This window comes from Nymphalis io, chromosome 27, assembly GCF_905147045.1.
Source record: "Nymphalis io chromosome 27, ilAglIoxx1.1, whole genome shotgun sequence".
Classification (NCBI taxonomy): Eukaryota; Metazoa; Arthropoda; class Insecta; order Lepidoptera; family Nymphalidae; genus Nymphalis; species Nymphalis io.
In genome coordinates this window covers 8,207,268-8,232,366 of record NC_065914.1, presented here as the reverse complement: position 1 = coordinate 8,232,366, position 25,099 = coordinate 8,207,268, and the positions used below count along the sequence as shown (strand labels likewise).

The 25,099-nt window shown below is 36.2% G+C and overlaps 2 protein-coding genes and 1 non-coding gene across 3 annotated transcripts in view; 1 reads left to right on the top strand and 2 right to left on the bottom strand.

The window, feature by feature from the left end:
* Positions 1–25,099, bottom strand: part of LOC126778940 (enhancer of rudimentary homolog) — a 238,256-nt gene that overhangs the window by 14,299 nt on the left and 198,858 nt on the right. The window lies entirely within an intron of this gene.
* The window catches only part of LOC126778780 (GTPase-activating protein CdGAPr), a 65,717-nt gene continuing 42,071 nt past the window's right edge, over positions 1,454–25,099 (top strand). Inside the window, exon 1 of the mRNA XM_050502423.1 lies at positions 1,454–1,928. The gene's annotated coding sequence lies outside the window, so the exon portion shown is untranslated. The remainder of the gene's footprint in view (positions 1,929–25,099) is intronic.
* On the bottom strand, positions 22,959–23,031 carry Trnak-cuu (transfer RNA lysine (anticodon CUU)). The gene has a single exon. It is a non-coding gene; the product is annotated as a tRNA-Lys (tRNA).

The window sequence follows — 25,099 nt, the reverse complement described above, 5'->3', positions numbered from 1 at the left end:
TTTTTGCCAGTGCAATTATGATTGACTGAATTACGAAAGAATCGAGAATCTTCGATATGCGGTTTGTATCAGGAAACATTGGACTCTACTTTTCTACGACACCTAGCCCACATCCGCTCGAGTCGATGAGCGAACCGTGACAAGTAGGAAACGGTAAGCTCGTCATTTGCGACGCCACTTAATTCGTTGTTCGTGACTTTCGTGATGCTCCCGACATCGGGAGCGGATTTTGGATTGTTCATGGATACGATCGATTATGATTACAATATGAAAATATTTTGGTATCGACATTACAATTATACATTACAATTGAGACATATTGATATTAGTGTTGATAGGTAATTTAAAAGTCAATCGCTGAAAATCTCGAAATGCAACGCAATGCAACTCCTAGAACATTGACGTCGTAAATTGATCGTCACGGACTGTTATACACGGACTGTTATATTTTTAATAAAACTTTTTGCACTTTTACTACAAGGTTAATTCAAATTGATATAAGTAAATACTTAATTAGCATTAGAATAATATAAATAACTAAAATAATAATGATATTATTGTTACACTTATAAATACCACAACAATCGCGACAATCCAAATTCAATACCAACCACTGCCTACTGTCATATACCCAAAACTATTTTTTAAAAGACGGTCTATTATCATAAGAATTCGTAAGTAACAACTTTATGACAAATAATAAAAAAAAATTTATAACAAAATTTACTTGATGGGTAATGCAAGCTCCACACACTTATCATATCATGATATTATATTGTACCGCCAAGCACCAATACTTGGTATTGTTGTGTTCAGGTTTGAAGGGTGAGTGAGTCAGAATTACTTATATTAGGCACAAGAGATTATCCCAAGTCCCAAGGTATCCCAAGGTTGGTGGCGCATTGGCGATGTAAGGGATGGTTAATATTAGGTACAATGTCTATAAGCGGCGATGACCACTTATCATTATTCATCAGATGGCTCACATACTGGTCTGCCTACCTAATACAATAAAAAAATTAAGCCATTAAAATCAAGTAATGCATTAAAATCAAAATTTAATTTATATTTTTTATTTATTTCAAAAAACTAAAAAATATTTTGTTTTAATTTGAAATATGTACATTTCAAATTAAGCATGCCATCTTGTTTTTTTTGCGTGAAGTATTACAATCCCAAACAACGACATCTATGAAATTTCTTATAAAGCACTTCATTAGCAAAGTAAAGGTATATATATCATCATTGTCGATAGTGAATCCTATTTAACTATTTTTATGAAAATAATTTTGTAATTAAATATTACATAAAATTTCATAATTTATCGAAGTTACAATTCTTTTATTAACCAATATTTTAAAAATAAAATGGGGAGAAATAATAAATAGCAATGGCAATAATTAACCATTATGGCGTCGCGTCCGTGACCCAAGATCCAAAGCTGCTGTCAAACGGTTGTTGACTCGCGAGTGTGTCTCAATTCTCAGACCTCTTCCTTGATCGTCAATAACAACAAATTAATGTCAATAATTCTTTTCGACGCACAATGTCGTGTTGTCAGTGAGTTAAAGTGATTATATGATTTAAAGACATGCCTAACTAACTGTATATAGCCCGATTTACGTACTTGGTTGGCTAAAACTGAATTATCGGTGCGTGAATCGTTAAATACATCTTGTTTTGCTTTTCACGTCCTGTTTTTTAAAAGTGCAACACCTTTTCTTCGTTTTCGCGTTATTGTACCTTTCTGTAATTACCAAGAACTGATAAATATTTTTTACATTAACATTTTTGCTCCGAAATATTTTACGAATATCGAAATTAAGAAAGTGATTTCATAGTGCTTGTTATTAAATAAAAAATGTGTTTTGTGAATGTGTAATGGATTTTCCGCATAGGCGTGGTTAAAATTACCCCCTGCAAAGAAGGTAGGTGTAAAAATAAACTTCTAGTTAAAGTTCTAAGCAGTACATATTATTTATAAATTCGTTGCTAACATATAAAACATTACGCCCATATAAAAATACGATATTCGTAGAAGTGAAAAAATAAAAATAAATGAACTGTCTTCTTCATAAATAAGGGATTTAAAAAATATTTTGATATTTATAGTACATATATTATGTAAAATTGTTATTAAAAGGTGTTTCTTATTAAATGTGCAACAAAAAATGATACCCCTGTTATTTATAAAACAATTTATTTCCAGTAAGGAAGTAATATTACAAATTATTTGTTCAATGCTAGTCACTTACAAAAACCAATACTAATAATGTATTAATAACCAATAAAACAAAACCATGTTTTCTCTTTTTTATGTATCACCGAGGTACACTTAAAAAAATTTACTGATTCATTCAATTTTTTTAAGCTCAATAAACATAAATATGCTAAACAAGAGTTTTACTGGGCCAAGGATTCATTAAAAAGGAAACTATGTTGGTCTAATTAATTTGACCGTTAATTTAATTGTCAGAATTAAAAAAAAGGTACCGAATATAATACATTTATTATTAATTATTGCAATCTATGACAGAATATACGATAAAACATTGCAGTCAGAGCAAATAAATTGTCTTTATGTGATTATAATTATAATTTAAACTTATAATAAAAGACTGCATACAAAACAATTAAAAAGTTACGGCCCTGACACTTAATTACTAATGCTCATATACATCTGTGTCTGTATTTCTTCTTAAAATATGAATGTCTCACTGGTAGGTTTTATTATTCTATGCAACAATAACGATATATTTATTTAGAAGCTATTACCATTTATTACTTATTTTCATGTAAAAAGACTGTGCTGTAGCTGTCAACTTCCACCTCTAAGCTATCGATAATAATTATTACTTTTGCATAAAAATTTATTACATATAAACTGAGAAATAATTAAAGAAGTGCTTGTGTGTAAATGTTTGCATAGTATTTAGTAGCTAATAAAGAAGTTATTGGATTTTTTACAGTCTGGTAATTGATAGTGCCTACACTCCGTGCTCCGGGAAGCAAGTAAAGCTATTAATTTATAAAATTAGAAAACGACAGAATGAACTTGCCCGTGCACACACTTGTACACACTCTTGTGCACTATTACTATGACCTTCACAGCTAGTCTCCCATGAGAATGGCTGCTGGGGCCAAAATTGACCAGGAGAATATAACCATAATAAGCCAACCTTCCTAAGCACACATAACATTGCAATAAGTTTTGTTCACAACTTAAGTCAATTACATATTTTATCCTTACTAAAACATTTTGACAAGATAAAAGTTTCCAACATTCATTTTGTGAAGATGCGTTTCCATCTGGAGGATGCAGTGTTGCTTTCCTCATTCGTAATTGTGGGTCATTAAACTGAACAAGATAAAATGTTATCGATAGTGCCATTAACACATCTAATATTAAACTGTTTAATATTGTAGTTAAATAAAATGTGTATTCTTTCATCAGTGCCTTGTAATTAAGTAACTTTCAACTATATCACAGGAATGCATCGTAGCACAATTTTTATTACAATCACCAAATAAAACTGATGTCTTAAGCAATTTAGAGATATCTGAATGTCAATGTACTTGATAAGTTTATTGACTTAAACATCGGTCTCGCACTTAATAGATAATATAACAATTATTTTAATCACTTTTCCTCCCGTCTTGTAATAGTAAATTGCTTACTATGTATATTTTACTGGTGGTAGACCTTTGTGCAAGCTCGTCTGGGTAGTTACCACTCATCAGATATTCTACCGCAAAACAGCAGTACTCGGTATTGTTGTGTTCCGGTTTGAAAGGTGAGTGAGCCAGTGTAATTACAGGCACAAGGGACATAACATCTTAATACCCAAGGTTGGTGGTGCATGGTGATGTAAGCGATGATTAACATTTCTTACAATGCCAATGTCTATGAGCGTTGGTGACCACTTACCATCAGGTGACCCAGATGCTCGTCTGCCTTCCTATTCTATATAAAAAAAAATTGATGGCCATAAAAATGCTGCATTTAATTGCTCCAAGCTTTTTTTATAACTTCACCTGTTTGTGTGAGTGGGTCAAATCTTGCAGCTGATCTCAAAGCTGTTCCACTAAACATGTGCTTTTGAAAATTAATATGTTCAAAAGAGCAACTAATGAGTATCTTGCCAAAAACTTTTCTGAGGAATCTAAACTTTGAGAGACGTATTATAAGGTTCAAGAATCTTGTAATTTGCCAATTCAAAAATAACTTAATTTTAAAAAGCGCTTAACTGTTATCACACCTGATGGAAAGATGCCTATTCACTCTAGATTTGAAGGTATACCACCCCATATTGTAGGTGGTGGGGAAAACGGAGGTCGGGAGGGTATTCAGATTTTAGCGGTGCGTATCAGAAACGAGGAAGCAAATCGTTTCGTACGTTTCTTAGATACATGAACTAAGGGTGCAGATCTTTACGATGCCTCGCAGTTCTATGGTTAAAGGTGACGGAGGAACTAAATTAAATAGTTCCTGGGCACACTCCGAAATATATTCTGTAGAAAAATGTGCCTTTATCCCTACAATAGTCGTATCTCTTGTTGTCTGAAGGGCTCAAACAGTGATTACGCATGTGTAACGGAACCTAGTTATTACTGTTAATCGCTTGCAGTCGGCCGCTACACTAATTGGCCCCAATTGTAATGCTTAGATAAGTCCGCCCTTTGTTTTGGTATGTTCGGGCTGCACTCACTTTTAAGTTCTTTTCAATGATAAAAACTTCACGACAAATAATTTGATAGTCGGAAGTGGTCTTCCGATCTGATTTCTTTTTAACACAAATCAACAATATCTGTCATATGATTAAAAACTCTCCTACTAGTTCGGAAGACATATCGCAGATCTGTAAACCAGAAACGGTTAAATTATGTATATAAGTATGTATTTACAAAAGAAAAATAGTATATGTAGTATATCAGTTGTCTAGTTTCAATAGCACAAGCTCTGTACAACCTTAATTTGGGATCAGATGGCCGTGTGTGAAAAATGTCCCAGGATAAAAAAAAAATACACAAATTATCATACCTACTCTACAATCTCGTCTCTAAATATTTATCACTAAAAATATCATTTTGTTCTACAAAATGTTATCTAACCCTTTATAATGATTCTGAATTCTAAATCGAGTACAGCTTTATATATAATCAGATTTTAAAAAATTACAATTTAAAAGTACTTATAGATTACTATCAGAATTTAGTACATTACCTCATTAAGCGAACACGAGAATTATACAAATAACGATAAGAGTCGTCTCCGATAGTATTTTGGGTTTAATAAACAAGTGATTGCTGTTAACACTTTCGGCCTCATTAGTAGACGTTATTCAGCGGCTCTTTCATTATACCTATACTTACATCTCCTTATTGACATTCGAAACTAGAAAGCAGCTGTCGGCATTTAATCAAATAACCCCTGAACTAAATTTATAGTTAACAGTAACAGCCTGTTAATGTCCCACTGATGGGCTAAGGCCTCCTCTCCCTTTTGAGGAAAAGGTTTGGAGCTTATTCCACCACGCTGCTCAAATGCGGGTTGGTAGAATACACATGTGGCAGAATTTCAATGAAATTAGACACATGCAGGTTTCCTCACGATGTTTTCCTTCACCGTTAAGCACGAGATGAATTATAAACACAAATTAAGCACATGAAAATTCAGTGGTGCTTGCCCGGGTTTGAACCCACGATCATCGGTTAAGATTCACGCGTTCTTACCACTGGGCCATCTCGGCTATATTATATTATAGTTAAACCTATGGTTATTGTTTATTATTAAAATCTATTTAAAAAGATGTTAAGTATTCAAGTTGCACTGCCAATTGTGAATACCAGTAAATGTCCCACTGCAAGGCAAACGTCTCACCTCTTGTAATTCCAATTCTGTTTAGTGGGATACACATAGCAGAACGACATTTTCCTTTACTGCTTAGCACGAGATAAGCTCGAGACAACTCAGTGGTACTCGCCTGGGCTCTTCGGTTACGGTTGACCATTTTGGATCAAATACACCGACCGCGAGGCAAAATAATATTTCAAAAGTGCAGTTAGATTTAACAAGATACGTATTAAGATAATCATGTGCCCGCGTGTTATCTCTCCGGTTTATAAGACATCAGTTATTACAGTTATATTTTATTATTGTATAATACGATACATACAATTAATTAATTCTACCTGAAATAAAATCCTTAAAATGTATGTGTAAAGTGCCTTCCAACAATTCCACTTGCTCTTCCGCCCACCGGATGCTTCAAAGAGATTGCTGCGTTAGCGATGATTGTTTTTTTATTGCTTAAAATAATTTGGCAGATTAGCAAATTCGCCACCAATGACCACGCCGACCTTGGGAAGTAAGATGTGTGTCCTTTTGTCTGAAGTTACACTGGCTAGCTCACCTTTCAAACTGAAACATAACTGTATGTCAAAATAATTTATTCCTCAGTCACAAATAGTCTGTATCATTTCGTTGTAACAAATAAATCCGTCGCTTCGTGCTCGCGCTCACGTCACGCAAAATGTAATGCAAATATCAGGAAGCGGCTTTCTTTATTTCTTTGTAAAATTGCAGTGAACACTAAACTATATTTAATGATAATGGCTACCGGAAGTCACCTGAATAATTTTACAGTAGTAGAATAATATGGATGGTATGCGGTCGTTACTTATACATAGCCACGCAGACGAAGTCGCGGCTATTAGCTAGTAAATAAATACCGCTAAGACAATCGATTATATATGTTTCCCAATGTCTGTAGAAATGCTACTTTCTATTCTATCTATTTCTATCTGTCGATCTCACTTCTTCTTCGAGCTCGCCTTTTGACTCGGACAGTTGAGAACAGTAAGGGTCCGTTCACACAGACCGGCTCGGAGAGCATCGGCCTGCTTTTTTCTTTTCACACAGACCGGGTCGTATACGCTTGGAATTGGCCGGAGCGGAGCCGCCAACTATTTCACATCGACCGGCTGGAAGAGATCTGAAAGCGGGTGCGAGCGAGAAAGAGCACGCAAGCGGAGCCGGTCGGCTCCTTTTATTACTTCACACGAAGCGCGTTCAGGCATTTTTAATGACAAAAAAGGTGCAAATGCAAAAATAAACTTTACTACAATCACTCAAAACACTGTTTCCAACGTGATAAAAATCTGCTCTCCTCTCCGAGCCGGTCTGTGTGAACGGACCCTAATGCACCGGCAATGGGAGCCTATGTACTAACGTTACGTGCGACTGCCTCGGACCCATATATTGTTATTGCGTATGTTCGTTACTATTATATAGAGCTAATGTTTGTTGGAATGATTGTTTGCTTATCTCAAGATCTACCGGTTGATTGAGAAAAGTTATGATCATATAACATCTCGCTACGACCCGACCGACACGAGGAGGAGGGGAGCAGCGACGTTTGTAGAGCATCTAATGAATATTATAATCCTTGGGTTTTATTGGACTTTTAAGAGAAGCCGTATAGAGCTTAGAATAATTGTCAAATTGTAAATTTGCGACAAAGCAAGACGTGTGTTCGTTTTCGCTTTTAAATTGTTTTAGTTTAAATTGCAGATTAACACAAAAATAACTCGATAACGAAGTTTAATTAACATTTAATCTAATGATAATTATATTTTGTTACGTTTTACCTGAAGAGCCAATGTAGATAAAGCTGTCATCCGTTCACTAAATAACCTTCTGGCTATCAACAATGCCTTGCATTGTTTGCATTCCGGTGCGAACATTGCGAGCCGGCGCTCAGATATTCGTAATAATAAAGATCTCGAGTCCCAATTCATAGTTTATAGCTATGATTTCTTCGTTTGCTCGACTACTGCTCAACTGCATGATGACACAGATGCTAATGTTGTACAAAGCTGTCTGTCACTTGCTGGCTGTACCTGAAATCGTTTTGTAGTCTTAATCTTTTATAAATGGCGTCATATCCCATTTGATAATACCTGCCCGGTGGACTTGAGTTGCCACACGTACCACTGATGAGAAGTGCTAAACGCAAAATCACTCTCCATAATATTCTTGATCCAAGGCGTCATACATAACTTGTCACGGATCACGGGCAGTCCAAACTCACACTTCCTCTGATATATCTTATTACTCATTGACTTCACGTTTCGCTACCGGTGTCATATATGGCACGAATTTATAAGTGCGTTCACGTACGAACGAGTCGGTGTAATGAATGCCATTGTTTCAAAATGCTAAATATGAGACTTGTACCGCTAACTTAAAACTAACGTAAATTTAATTTGGAACACTTTCCTTTACTCTGGTACAAATTTGGAATTGCAGTGGGACACCAAGCAGTAGCTCCATAACTTCGTAACAAGAACAATCTAAAGAGGCGACAGGATCGAAGCGTCAATAGCGCAATGGCTGACGAGCCGCCTAGCGATGTGGAGTCGCTATAATAAATAATAATAAGAAAGATCACCCGATTATGGACAGACTAGCTGAATACGATCCAGAATGGCTAAGTATTCACAAACCCACGAGGATCAATAACACCGCTTCAAAGAAGAAAACTGGGACAGTCCGAGGCAATGAAGAAGTCGTCGCCGTAGAGTCCAATGCAGACATGTATTTGCATATGAATACTATATTTTCATTAATAATTCTACAAGTTAGATTATGATGCTGTCTAGCTGGCACATATATATATATATATATATATATATATAATGTTTATCCGGATTATACAAAATATACAACAAAAGCAGAGATGGCACGTCTGTGAAGATACAATAATAAAATAACATAAATACCTCCACAGGTTGTAAGACAGATGGATGTGACGGGCTGTTAGTGGTATTGATCTCCGTGATACATTGTTGAGGATATAAGCTCACGCCGCCCATCATACTAAATCATATCCAAATCAAAATATACTTATCATTTTAGAAGATTATATTAAATGTAAAGCCACCACCGGCTTGAAAAGTACCGAGAATACTAATAGTTAAGTTTTTGACCTCTAACCCTACGGTCTCCTATAAGCGCCATGGGTCACTTACAGCGTCACACCGTACTCCACGATACGATGTTTAATTTAAAAATGTGCTGTTGCGGTCAAAGAAACGCAGTGGACTTTTTTCACAGGCTGTATAACCCAAATTGCAATGCCGTAGGACAGTGTGATACTGTGGTACAAACTAAAGTACACCGTTGAGAGATTGAAAGAAAACCCAATTGTTCTGTAATAACTCGCTTCGTATCTCTATGTATAGGTACTCCCGAAGATTTGTGAACCGACTGATGGTGGCGCGCTGTTTTGATGCTTGTACCCTTTAAATGTTATAATTATTATATTCAATATTGCATAACACTTATTCTAGTTTCGTAGTTTCTTTGTTCTTCCGAAATAGCTCACCTGGTGAAATGTACTCGTACGTCGTCTGACCTTCAGTGGCATTTGTAAAGTATAGGTGGCGAATAGAAAGTCGTGAGTGAAACTCCTCGGACGCGCTGTGCATCATTTCTTATTTAATTGAAAAATTTGAATCTGACATTGAATACATTCCGATCACACCTGGTCGATGCTCCTCATTCCTGTATAGAATTCGTTAAATTCAAATAGGGTTGACAAGCACTTTTGTATCGTATTTTTTAAAAGTAGAGGCTCCATTTTGTAATATAGTTTCTTCAGAGAACCGGCAAGAAACTCAGTAGTTAGTAATTTTCGTTAATCGCGATAGAGACTCATACCATCGAGGTGTTCATGAAGCGAATCTACCTCGACTGTGGAAGTATTCAATAGTGACCAGTAAACATCTGGTGTTATGGCTTGTTGCTTTGTTTTGAAATAAATCTGACGAAAGTACGTTTTTTTAGTTTTACTTAAAGATATATTATGAATAATGCGAATTACAATGCACAAAATATAAACTTAATGAGTGCACAATTAATTTTATAAAATCTGCGTTAAATATAACGAAATGATTGAGACGTTGGCGTAATTTTACAATTAAAAAAAAAACAGAAATTCAATCAAGGTCGCTCTTATTCGATTACAATACGCCGCAGACGCTATCGATAATTAAATTTAAACCTTAACACGTATGTAATAAGACATACCAATACGTGGTATGCCGAGACACTCGATATGCTAATGTCCCCGCAATGTGGTCGAATAAAATATATAGTTACAAGATGGTGTAGTTATAATGGCTTCAATGTTAAATAAAACTGTAAATTTGATCCGGACGAAAAAATAAGAATATAATAATAATACCTGGGACATTTTTCACACACGGCCATCTGATCCCAAATTAAGCTTGTACAAAGCTTGTGCTATGGAAACCAGACAACTGATATACTACATATACTACTGTTGCGGCGCTTCACTATCTATCATCGCGGGGTGCGGGGACGCGCCTACCAACTTAACTTCACTTGTCGTCTCGACTCGCGTGCGCGACACACATCAGTTCTTATAATTATTTATCATTAATACAAGTGTTCAATTTCCAAAGTCTTCGTTATTTTTACCACCACAAAAGCAGCTATCGAAGCTAACACTACTTTTCTTTTGTAAATACATACTTACATAGATAATAAAAAAAATAAGAATATTATTCATACGGTTCTTTGAAGCTGTTCTGTAAGATCTGACTGACATTTTATAAGTGGCTGAAGAAGGTCACCGGAGGTCAGCGGTGAAACCCACGGTCTAAGTAACAAAAAGTTATTGTTTTTTAATATCGACAAATTATAAGTAGCGGCCGGAGTTGTCTATATTTACACCCCTGTGCCTCGAAAAGCACGTAAACCCCTACTAGTCTCTTAATAAGTGCTATTTAGTCAGAAGCGTGTTTAGTATATATATATATTTAAATGTATTATTCCGTAACAGCCTGTGAATGTCTCACTGCTGGGCTAAAGGCCTCCTCTCCACTTTTTGAGGAGAAGGTTTGGAGCTTATACCACCACGCTGCTCCAATGCGGGTTGGTAGAATTCACATATAGCAGAATTTCAGTGAAATTAGACACATGCAGGTTTCCTCACGATGTTTTCCTTCACCGTAAAGCACGAGATGAATCATAATCACAAATTAAGCACATGAAAATTCAGTGGTGCTTGCCCGGGTTTGAACCCACGATCATCGGTTAAGATTCACGCGTTCTTACCACTGGGCCATCTCGGCTTTTTTATTTTATGTATTATTACTAGATATAAATTAAAATTTTATTATTACGTCTTACGTAAAAATCACTTATATAACTAGTGATAGGGCTTTTTTGCAAGCTCGTCGGGGAACCACCAACTCATCAGATATTCAACGACAAAACAGCAGTACTTGGTATTGTTGTGTTCCGGTTTGAAGGGTGAGTGAGCCATTGTAATTACAAGCACAAGGGACATAAAATCTTAGTTTCCAAGGTTGGTGGCGTATTGGCGATGTAAGCGACGGTTAACATGTCTTACAATACCAATGTCTAAGGGCGTTGGTGGCCACTTACCATCAGGTGGCCCATATGCTCGTCCGCCTACCTATGCTATAAAAAAAACTTAATTGCTTGTGTTAAGCATTATGACTTGATAATCATAATCTTTTGAACATCAGCACTGAAATGTTATTGGCAAACGGGAAAATGTCTGCGGGATTTAAGAGACGAAGGTCTCCCTCCAGGGAGGATGTTGACTCGCCGGAACCGGACACTTGGTGTTTACGGTTCGAATTATTGTACAATGCGTGGAGCGTGGAGCTAGCACTCGTAGGTATCAGTTGATCACCATAGAGAGCGTATAAATATTGTATGTATGTGCATAGTTGGCCTAGTGGTTAGAAGGCGTGAATCTTAAACGATGATCGTGGGTTGAACCCACCCAACCCAACCAACCCAACCCGGGCAAGCGCCACTGAAATTTCATGTGCTTAATTTGTGTTTATAATTCATCTCGTGCTTGATGGTGAAGGAAAACATCGTAAGAAAACTATGTATGTGTCTAATTTCATTTAAATTCTGCCACATGTGTATTCTACCAACCCGCATTGGAGTAGCGTAAAGGAATAAGCTCCAAACCAAACCTTCTCCTCAAAAGGGAGGCCTTAGCCCAGCAGTGGGACATTAACAGGCTGTTACTGTTACATAGATTATGTGGGTGCTCCTTGTCGGTTCTTTCGGTGGAGTCAGCATTCTGAACCGGTGCGGTGGTAGCAAAAGCGTCTCTATGAACTAATAGCTCTAGAAGTAGTTGAGGTTGATATCTTATAGATTCATTCATCTTCTGATTCCCATATTACTGCAGGCCAATAAATAGCCAAATAGCAATATCATATAGTTATATGATATTGCTATTTGGTGTAAATAGGACTCAATATACAAACGAGTTCGTTTGTATATTGAGTCCTATTTACACCACATGTCACATACAATGAAAAAAAAGCGATGCCAAAGAAATTTGGCCCGGATCCCATCAGGAGATCTTATATGAAACTATCGCCGAAGTATTTCCTGTCCAACACAAAAATATCATTGGAATCGATTGACGCGGCAAATAATTCGCTCATATGTCGTGCAGATGCTTTTGGTCATCTTTCTATTTAAATTGTTGAATAACTATATTTAATCTCCTTTTTTACGTAGTAATATATTCATTAGATGTCCTCGCATGAAAACACGAAATAAATTTTTGTTCGATGTACGAGGCATGCCTTTTAAGTTTTGTCGTTTGAAGAAAAAAACCAACTAGAAACTTATAGTACTTTTTATTGTTTTTCAAAGTATTCACCACGTAGCTTAATACACTTTTCAATTAGCTCGAACCAGTTATTATAACATTTATTTCACTCTAAAGTGGGGGTGTTCAAAATGGCTGACTTGAAAGCGTCGACTGCATCTTCACCGGACTGGAACCTTTGACCACGAAGACTTTTCTTAATTTTAAGAAATGTAAAGAAATCGTTAGGGCTTAGGTCAGGACTGTATGGAGGATTGTCAAGAATTTCTACTTTTTCCTGCTTCAAATACTCAATCGTTTGACGAAGGCTGTGTGAGCTTGCGTTGTCGTGGTGCAGGATGATGCGTCGCTTTGAGTTAGATTTTGAAGTTCGGCGATGACTTGTAGTAAACAAAGTGTGGTATACCACTCTGCGTTAACCGTTCTACGATCTTCAAGTGCAATAGTCGTAACATGGCCGGTTTTTCCAACGAACGTGGCCACCATCTTCTTTTAAGTGCTTTGAGAACGAACAACTTTAGTCGGCTTTGGCTCATCTTGAAAGACCCAGATTGTAGATTGTTGTTTGGAATCGGGATCGTAGGCATAGATCCAAGATTCGTCACCACTGATGATGTCGTAGACGTGATTTGACTCTCCTCGGTTGAACCTTTGAAGAGTTTTCTTACACCATCTGACGCGGGCCGCCTTGTGATCGTTGGAAAGCAGATGCGGTATCCAACGGCAAACTAGCTTTCTTACACCAAGCGCATCATGCAAGATCTTCTGAATGGTTGTCCCTGAGATGCCTAATAGAGCATCTATCTCTCGATACATCACATGACGATCTTCGAGAATTAGTTGTCTCACAGCAATGATGTTATCTTCAGTGAAGGCGGATTTTGGGCGTCCTTCGCGAGATTTGTCACTGACACTAGTATGTCCACGCTGGAATTCTAAATACCAGCGTTCGACAGTTCACAGACATGGGGCTACATCACTGAACACAGATGTTAGCTCTTCAAAACACTGAAGCCGTGTCAGGCCTCTTCTAAAGTTGTAGAAAATTATTGCACGAACATTTTCCTTAGAAAGATTCATTTTCGTACGTAACCTGACAGATTCCAATCGACGCTGTGACTAAACAATAGCATTAATCCTAATACTTTCAACTGTTTTGAGATTCAAAATTTAAACACATTCGAATATAGAACAGTTCCAAATTCCTACCTACCTGCCTTGTACCTAAATCTAAGTACGTACGCGATAGCTTCCTTGATGATCTGTAATCATGCACAAACCATAATAATAAATTTCTATGATCTTGATTTATTTTTTATGTCATTGAAGGAATTGAAATGTAAAAAAATTGTCACCTTGAATAGAATTTCAATTTGTATATGTATTATTTTTTACAAAGTTATTTATTAATTTGTCATACTTCGTAAAATTTTAAATAATCTTTAATTTTAATTTTTATTTATTAGTATTCTCGACTCGATTGGTATATGATGTTTTTTTTAATGTGATAAATATTTTTGTATATGTCATAACTGTTTGTCTTCCTAAGATTAAATAAATAAATAAACGTGGTATATATATACATTATATATATAGCCGAGATGGCCTAGTGGTAAGAACGCGTGAATCACGCACCACTGAATTTTCATGTGCTTAATTTGTGTTTATAATTCATCTCGTGCTTGACGGTGAAGGAAGACATCGTGAGGAAACCTGCATGTGTTTTATTTCATTGAAATTATGTCACATGTGTATTTTTTTTTTATAGAATAGGAAGATGGACGAGGATATGGGCCGCCTGATGATAAGTGGGCACCAAACGCCCTTAGACGTTGGCATTGTAAGAAATGTCAATCATCGCTTATAGCCAATGCGCCACCAACCTTGGGAACTAAGATTTTATGTCCCTTGTGCCTGTAATTACACTGGCTCACTCACCCTTCAAACCGGAACACAACAGCTTGCACAAAGTCCTACCACCAGTAAAAAGTGTATTCCACGAACCCGCATTGGAGCAGCGTGGTGGAATAAGCTCCATACCTATTCTATAAAAAAAAAAGTTAGAGGAGGCCTTAGCCCAGCAGTGGGACATTAACTGGTTGTTACGGTATATACATTCACCGCTGAACATATTCCGACGAATTGGAATCCTCCTTTTCTCAGTCGGTTAAAATAGTTTACGTATAATATATTTATGTATGTATGTATTGTATCAGCTTATTACTCTTTAGAAATGGCCTATATGTATTAGTAATGAAAATGTTGCGGTGGATGTTTGTAGGTCATAGGGTGGTGGTATTAGGCTGACGCACGAATTAATGCTATAATATAGTAACAGCGATGAATATCTCCCGGCTTACGTTGTCAGTTAGGCACAACGTTTTAGAATTGAATTATTAGGCCGCGTATTTTTTTTTTATCATACATTTCCGGGAGGGCAAATGACTCTACTCCACCTGATGGTAAGTGGTAGTAGAGTCCAAACGCGACGACGGCCAGTACAGACGAGAAAAACGTTCTGCACTAGCCGCCCCCGCCTTGCCGGCCCGCAAAGTATTCAATGCTAATGTTTGTGTTCGGATTGTGTTCGCAGCTGAGACACGTCTTACCTACTGGCCGACTACGTTTCAGATATACGTGCGACAATCATAGCGCAGGAACCTCAATAAACGGACAGGGTACAGCACAGCTAGCTAGTGGACAATATACATAATGTAATAATATAGACTTTAAGGGATGGAATATGCTAGAAGTGGTGAGTAGTTGAGGTCAACGCTTGTGATGCGCCCTTTGAGGGTACAGTCGGAAAATTTTCAAGAAATATACGTAATACATACAAGTGACAGACCCTCAAGTAATCCACACTTATTCTTATACTAAATATAAGATTTCAAACTACGATCTATTCGCAACGCACTTAACCGACCCCGAATGTACGGGGAAAGGTCAAGCGATAGGTGATATCGAATTTCATAGCTCCACGTGTCCGACCGGCTTTAAAGTTCGAGACTTCAAAGGTCACGTGACTCATGCCGACACACCCCGCCGTGCGACTCCCCCACACCCCGGGTTATGATACACGTCACCTTGATTCGAATTGGATGTTGATATATAGTATATAATCCGAGAGTGCTCAGGGGTAAGAACGCGTGACTCTTAACCGATGATCGTGGGTTCAAGCCCAGGGAAGCACCACTGAATTTTCATGTGCTTAATTTGTGATTATAATTCATCTCGTGCTATACGGTGAAGGAAAACATCGTGAGGAATGATGCATGGGTCTAATTTTACTGAAATTCTGCCACATGTGTATTCCACCAAACCGCATTGGAGCAGCGTGGTGAAATAAACTCCATACCTTCCTCAAAAATCGAGAGGAGGCCTTAGTCCAGCAGTGGGACATTCACAGGCTGTTACTGTATATAGTATATAAAACATGAGGAACCTTTGAAGGGATTTATGTGTTGTTGACTTCCACACACATCACGTGTCTTAGGTGTAAAATGTATAATTATTTATTATATTTAAGTTCAACATAAGTTTAAGCAAGATATAGTAGCTTCGGAGAATATCCGACGCAAAGTTAGTATTATAAATTGAAGAAAAAGGGCAACTATCAAAATGTATCCTTGTTTACTTTAAACGTTCGCCTAAGTTTTAAATAGATCGCGTTCTAAACAAACCCACCGGCCGCCGTTACATCACACATCACAGCCGCCCCTCGCGTAGCCTTCACTCAAATATATAATTAGATAAATTACCAAATAAAATTGAGAAAATTAAAGTGAAAAGATCAACATTCAAGTGACTCTTTCTAAGCGCTGTATCATCACATTGTAACCGGTTCCGAATGGAAATTGTATAGAGAATAAAACGCAAGGAACTCCGTAGTTTGTTTTGCTAATTGCAATTCATATAGTAATAAAATATTAGTTTATATGTATATAAAGAAAAGCGTTATATACAAACACGTTTCTTAATTCTGTGCCGAGTTATGTCGATTGACAGTTGTCTAATAGAAAAAAATATATAAAATTTATAAATTTCAAATGATTATTAATACGGTTTAAATGTAGAAAGACATTAAATAAAGTTTTTAAATATTATTCGTGTGATTTTTCAGGTGAATTATTATTATATTTAAGTTATGATAAATACATAAATATAGTAAATGATGTGATTGTTCAGAAAACGCAAGTGAAGCTCTATTTATTTATTCCTAAATAAAATGAAAGATATAAACAAACATTATTATATACTAAGCCGTGACGGCGGATTGTATTTCGAGCACGGGATTGTCGTTCAAAGTCGGACACCGCACTGAGTCGTCGCGTGCATAATTTATGTTTATATATCATTTCGAAACTTGAAGGGAAACCTCGTAACGAAAACCTGCATGGTTCGGAATATATCCTGTCACATGTTTATCCAATCCGTATTTGATCTGCGTCGTGGCATAGCCTCCAAGTCTCCTCCGCTAAAGGAGAGGAAAGGCCTTAGCCGGCACAAAATTAATTACGAATTCGAGCTCGCACAGAATCACCAGTAATTTTTTTTTTATATTTTATATAAACCTAACAGTCAGTGTTGCAGTAATTATTATTTTGTAATACGTTAGTATTAAATAAAGCATTTCTAGTACAAGGAAAACAATGGTATTTTTTGGCAACACTGTACAGCTCTCATCGTTTTTCGCAATGCGCCAAAATTTATAGGTCAAAGAGTGTTGCCCAAACTCGAAGATTGTTATTATGGGAATGCGAAAATCATGCTCGTATACAACTTCAAATAATGAGCTCGTATGTACTCCTAATATTAAACATTGATTATTTACTTTAAAATATAAAGGCGGTAACATTCAATCATAATGTACGCTTACGCATCGAATCGATAGCTTATTTAAACGATTATTCTCTTAACCAACATGTAATATATAAAAATTACAATTATATTTGTGACATAATTTATGTGTTTTTGTTTATTAAGATCCCTTGCCGGGCTCTTCCAGTTTTTTCCACATTTTTATGTTTTTGACTTATGCACACAGTTTTTACTCGTGTTACGTTTGAATTTCATTAGCCCAGCCCAGCGGTTCCTATCTGTCCATCTATCTCAGGACATTTACATAAATAAACCAAACCCGACCTGTCTTTAGTTAAGAGTACTCGTTACAATGTCGCTCTTTTATCGGCAAGCAGTTGAGACAGTAACTTAGGTATGTGTTTAAATAATATAAGAAATACTCGCCAAGTGAACAACAGAGCTGTAGATCTCTGTGATAACAAACACAAAACTCACCCAGAACACAATTGTGAATTATAACATTTTAATGATACACGTTTCAAAGCGTATGAGCGTAATTCGACTTTTAACATTTCACGAGTGAGATACGACGTGAGTACTAACGGAATATCACTGCAGGCCACTTGATTAAGACAGAGGTACGGAACTTTGCTTCAGGATATATATTTGACCTTTTCGCTGCCCACTAGTATTATTGTACGAGTATATTCGTTACAGTCTTGCGTAACAATCTTTAAAGTTATAGTTGCAAGGACCGCACTGATCTCGCGATTTACTCCCAAAGAGTAGCTTACTAAGTGCATGCCCATCGGTGGTTGTTGTGGTACTCGCGCGTCAGAGCTGACACACGGGTTACCGTTTGAATAACTGATTTAGAGATCTTACTTACTTATTTATACTTTAGTGATTTGCTCGTCATCATGTGAAAGCGAATCACAAAGTAATACAAATGTTGGACAGGAGATAACGAACTCCACCCAGACCTCAACCAGCCTTTAGTGAGAGATTTGGTATGAGAAATTATCAGAGTGTGAAATGCCTAAATCAGGTTTGAAATAATAAGTATAACAAGTAACTCAACCCGGTTCTGCTAACTTAATCGGTATAATATACATTTTCAAATTCGTTCAAAGGTCGGGTGTATTTTGAGATAAAGCGTGTGTGTCTTTGTGTTAAATAAGAGATATGTATGTCGGTAGGAGTTCCGTCTTCTAGCCCGGAATGTTGTGGGCCAGTTGTCTTGATAGAAGTATATTATAAGATCGATCCTGTAACGACTCTATATCTAAGACATAAATTATAAAAGACTGTATTTCTCTTACAAAGTTCACGACCTGATTACAGTTTGACGATGTATGTCACAATAGCAATATTTTGGCAAGGCGAGTCCCGACGGAATTGATCATTGTATTACGCATTGCGCCAACGATGGTTGTAGGTCAAGGGATAGCGATGAATATTATAATGAATAGGCAACTCTCTTGCTATATACTTAGAGCATACAATGCTATGTACGAACCATCGTACATAGCATTGTATATTCGCAGCATTGATGCTATAATAAGATTTAATAAAATCGTATCGAGACTTGAAAATATTTCTTATCAAAATCGAAATATTCTTAATTCAAAATGGCAAATATAAGGTATTTATAGATAATGCTAAAAGAGGTATTGCTTTATTGTCTAACAAAACTTAGTCGTATTGAAAGAAAGAGCTACTCAATGACCGGACCCTTTACGGTAGCTGACAATCTTCTCGCGGACAAGTACTTCTACTGTTAATGCTTTTAATAATTTTTAATTATGATTTCGCCGATTGATTTTTTTATTATAATAATGACATTATTTATTATTTAATTATGACATTTTTTTTTATTTGAATTTGATTAGAAGGATCTGGAAGTGCTATGTACACTTGTAATTGACACGCATATTAGATATACTATTATTGTTTTATAAATAAATAAATAAATAAATGTTTTTTGTGGGTATACACCGATTTCTTTAGGGTTCGGTAGCGAAGTGGCCACGTCCCAATTTCATTCGTGACGAACATTGTATAGTTTTAATTTTAAGTTTACGTTCAATTTTTATTTTGTATTTAAGTCGGTTTTTATTTTTCGCCAGTATGATATACCAGTATTAGGCCGTTACGTAATGTGTTCGATATTAAATTTAATTCATTCGTTTATTCGTTCCTCATAACTTGTCCATGAGCGTATTTATGGTTGAGTCAGCGATGTCTCATAGACTTCAGGACGTCGCGATGTTATTCGGGCAATAGATTATCCTGAAAATATCTTAGTCATTTATGCGCTGCTGGTACTTTGGGTGGAATGTCGCTCAAGTCTGTATGCGTAATATTTGTGCGTTTGTATTTTTGCTATGAATGTAATTGTAATTAATTAATGTTAATAATTTTATACACTAACCATGAGAACTAAAATGGGATGACCCTCTTGCCTGTAATTAACTCACTCATCATTCAAACTAGGACACAGCAATATTTTCTTACTGTTTGGCAATAATGAGTGGACGGTGGCTACCCAGACTACAAAGCTCGACCACCGAGTTAGTATGATCTGATTTTTTTTTTTAAATATTTTTATGGATAAGTAAGGATACTAAAACATTATCGATATAAAACAATTATTTATTTATTTTTTTGGAAACAAACAGTACAATAACATAGCAATTATAAATAACAATAAAATAACACATAAACAAATCAAGTTTCCCCCAATAGCTAAAACAAATAAGAAGAACGTAAATAGGGATAAAAAATGATTTAAATTAGATCATTAAACAATTACATACAATATCAGTCCCGTTAATAACATTGGTTAAAAATTATATACAAAAAAAATAATGATTACGCGAAACGAATTGATTTAATAATTAATTAATGATGCTTTTTAAACTTAAAAGGGAACACGAAAATATAACGTTATCGAGTAGATATCGTTTGAATAAATTCCAAATATTTCGACGGAAATCAAATATTTCGACATATACATAAAATACATAATAAAACATACGTCTCTTACGATTTACTTAAGATTATAAGCATTTAAAGGACAAAACTGAACTTAACCGCTCGTCTCAAATCCCAGCGCCGTATAGTCGCGACGGTCGCCTAGACAGATGAAGTCATTTCCCTAAGCTCCCCCCACCCCTATGGGATGCCAGCCAAATGGGAAAATTTACCCTTAGCTAGTTCCAAAGTTCGTTATTCGTCATGAACTAATCGAAAGCATGTTAAAAACAAAACTGGCGTTGGAGAATTTTAATGTCTTGGGCGTTATGTTTTCATTACCAATTCAAAGCTTGTCGTTGGTCTAGTGGTGAGCTAATCGGGCTGTACAATTTGCAGTCCTAGTTTTAAAACCCGAGCAAATAATTTCTCTAAAGTTGTAAGGAGTCGGCAGTATTTACACTCCCGTGACTCGGAAAAGTGAGTCCAGCCTCTGGTCCTGCCGCTGAAACTTTCTGATGGTGTCGGATTTCCCTTCCCTTTGGATTATCAGCGTAAAGGAATAAAGAGTGCGCACTTGTGTTCGCACCCACACGCCTGCACTGTAATCGCCTGAGGAGTTGGCTGGTCTATATTGAGAATGTCCACAGTGGCAGAAGAATCTGAAGGAAATTATTATCTTGAACTGCAGCCTTTAGAAATAATATCTTAGATTTGTTTACGGCTCATGTCTAGACTTTTAACGTAATTAAATAGCTGATCATCCACTAGCGCCGACAAGGTTAATGAACTTTGGATTTCCAATCTTACTAGTTTTCCAATCTCACTTTCTATAACCTAATTTTATTTAACTGTTCGATGAACATCAGCTGACTGTCTATACTTTAACGCAGTATGTCTCATACAGAAACACCGGTACTCCTTAAAAACACTCATCTTTGTTCCGCGAAAAAAATTAATATTTGTTTACTTGCATATTACACGCACCACCTCTATCCTCAGACACTGAGATGTTTTGTGATATGTCCCTTGTGCCTGTGCTTACACTGGCTACTGTCCGTAAGCAAAACGGATCGCTTCGTGAATATAATAACCTAACATAATTATAGTTAGTTATTATCAAATAAATATATAATTCTCTTTTTTGAGAATTCTAATCCAACATCCGCAACATGTGGTCAGGAAAAGAAGGAAATACGCCGACCATATGCTGTACATAGTTTTGTTTACGATAATGGACATTACGCGACAGGAATAGGGTTCAGTTTTGGATGAAAAATGCTTAAGCTATTGTTTTGCTGAATAGTCTCTATAGCTTTGTAATAAAGTATAGATTGGCTCGTTTATATCGAAACGAAGTTCCCACGGGGTTTTGTTTTAACTTATTCGTTTTAGCGATTTGGTAAAATATTGCTGATCTAATATCTGAATGAGCCTCAGCTTTTTTTAACTGACTTTAAAAAATGGAAAATCTCTGTACCCTTGTTAGGTATTTATCTAATAACAAATTCCTCCTCATGTTTCATTATACGTAGAGCCGACATGGCGCAGTGGTTAGACCACGTGACTCTCAGCCGAGTGTTGCCGGTACGTATACACGGGACACACTCTCTACGTGTCGCCTTCATGTACTTGACCGTATTTTTCCTTTTATCTCGACGCTTGACTCGTACTTACTTATCTTTCAAGTTAGAAGTATCTGATCTTTCAAGTTAACACGTTTTAAAATCTCTTTATAATGTATTTTTGGAAACTGAAAAAAAATGTCTCACAATTTCGTTTGAACAGATTTTATGTTATTTAGGAGATAGATAGTACAATATGTACGCTTCACATATTTACGATGTATATATATATCAAACATATTATACAGTAAAATATATATATATGTTATATACCTTATATATGACTACCTTATTGGTCAAACAATTTGATCTCCCAAATCCCATACCGACTCGATAAAAAGTTATTGGATATAGTGTGTGCCTCGGAAAGCACGTAAAGCCTTTGGTCCTGCGCCTGAACTCTTTCCGGTCGTGTCACGCACACATTTGTACACTATAATATGTCTACCTATAGACGTTATTCATCTATATATTAATTTAAACGTGCTATTATGATTTATTCTGCAATACAATATATAAATATTCATATATTCGTATCAACTCGAGCTTTAATCGCAATCATACCCAAAGGATGAATTGTGCAGTCGACGTTAGAGGGCGCGCGGAGTTCCCATTGGATCGTGACCACGCCTTAAGCATCTGGCGATAAATCATACACAATAAGACAAATGTAATCGTGTTTATAATCCGAGTGATATATAAATGTGTACCAGTATATATGTTGGATAAGATACTAAGGTACTTCTTGTATTGAAAAAAATCTTAAATTATAAAATTGACGACATGATCGCAAGGCAAAAATATATTAATCTAATAAATGTAATAGCCGAGTAAAAATAAATAAAAAGCGTTTCGCCCAACGTGGGGCTCGAACCCACGACCCTGAGATTAAGAGTCTCATGCTCTACCGACTGAGCTAGCCGGGCTGTGGCAGATCGAGCCAATTCTTAGTAGAGATTCCTCTTACACTATACAGAGCAAACGGTGAATATTATTTTTAACTGACTTATAAGATCAGTTTTAACGGTTCCTGTATCTTTTAAACAGTACGAACATTGAAGGTTAACTATATATTACACTAGAGTACAGTATACTTTTATAACATTATTGCATACGGTAGTGACGCGCGCTAGTTTTTTTTTTTTAAATCCGAGCAGCAGTACTGTATCTGAATCTTTCATATTCAAAACACAGTAATTAGTGATGAGACCTTCACGTGACGAAGAAACTCTACCACAATGATATACCCCAAAGCAGTGGGACAGCGTGGGGAATGAGCTCCACATCACAGAGGACAATAACGGACTGTTTCTTTTTTTATTACAGTCTTAACATTTATGAGTAATAACAGTACGTACAAACAGACAATTGCACGGTGCGTACGTGATCGAGTCAAAGTCCGTTGTTACGACCACGAGATGCTTTTATTTGTGCCCGCGCGGCCGCGCCAACGAAACGAACTGTCACTACGAGACAGCACTGAACAACATTTTAAAACATTTTTAATTTTAAATCAAAGTCTTGAAGCCTTTCTCTCATTGTGATTTCTCCCTCTCTCATTATTCTCATTCTGGTTGTTTTCTGTAGAATCTGCTCGCCGAACTTATGGCAGCTTTACATTAAATGTAATTCTATCAGATGTTGATTTGAGATCATGTCGTATCTGCTTCTACGACAATGTCATGGCTTGGTTTACGAGTAAAATTAAATAATAATGACCACAGAACACTTTTAATATAATGTAAATTAAGTCTTTACGTGTGTTAATTTATTCATGAACGAATATACGGAAGAGAACTGGGGAGTCTGTGTTCGTTGATGAGGTTATACAAATCGAATTGTAAATAATTAGCATGCTTATGTATACTTATATATTTTAATAAGCAAAAAAGAGTAGACACGAGAGTTTCTAGCCTGTGTTCCTAGACAATGATAGACGAGCCGGTTGGCGTGGTTGGTAGATGCTTGCCTTTCACGCCGAAGGTTGTGGGTTCGATTCCCACCCAGGACAGACATTTGTTTGCATGAACATGTCTGTTTGTCCTGAGTCTGGGTGTAATTATCTATATAAGTATGTATTTACAAAAGAAAAATAGTATATGTAGTATATCATTTGTCTGGTTTCCATAGTACAACCTCTGTACGAGCTTAATTTTGGATCAGATGGCCGTGTGTGAAAAATGTCCCAGGATATTATTATTATATTATTATAATCCGAACCGGTGGTATGGTTTTAATTTAATCTTAAATTGCCGATTCTAATGATTGCATCGTCGGAAACTGATCTTGTTTGAGAATTACAACCACTTTCTCTAAATAATTACTACTACACTTTTAATTACCTATTACATAATTAACTATAAATAGGAGAGTCTGTACGTACATTAATTTCTCTCTGATTTGTCAAATGATTGTCTCTTACATAAATACTGCCAGCCTGCCTTGTTACTGTCAATAAACAAAACATGTTCCTTTATGTTGGTTTATATATATATATAAATGACGTCACACTGTCAAACAGATAGCTTCAACCAAAACACCCAATTATTTGTTTAAATAAGATAAAAAGTTCATCGCCCCTGCCTATGTTTTTTTATACTTTATAACGGTTGAAGTCAAAGGAGGCAAAGGTTAACTTCGGTGATCCTAATAGAGTGTATTGTTAATAAAAAATAACAGTATTTTACAAAGTGTCTGTAATAAAAACGCATTTTTTGCTAGATGACCATGTGTTTTTTTTTTATAGAATAAGACGGTGGACGAGCACATGTGCCACCTGATGGTAAGCGGTCACCAACGCCCATATACATTGGCATTGTAAGAAATATTAACCATTGCTTTCATCGCCAATGCGCCACCAACCTTGATAACTAAGATGTTTTGTTCCTGTGCCTGTATTTCACTGGTTCACTCACCTTTCAAACCGGAACACAACAACACCGAGTACTACTTTTTTGCGGTAGAATATGATGAGTGGGTGGTACATATCGTAGT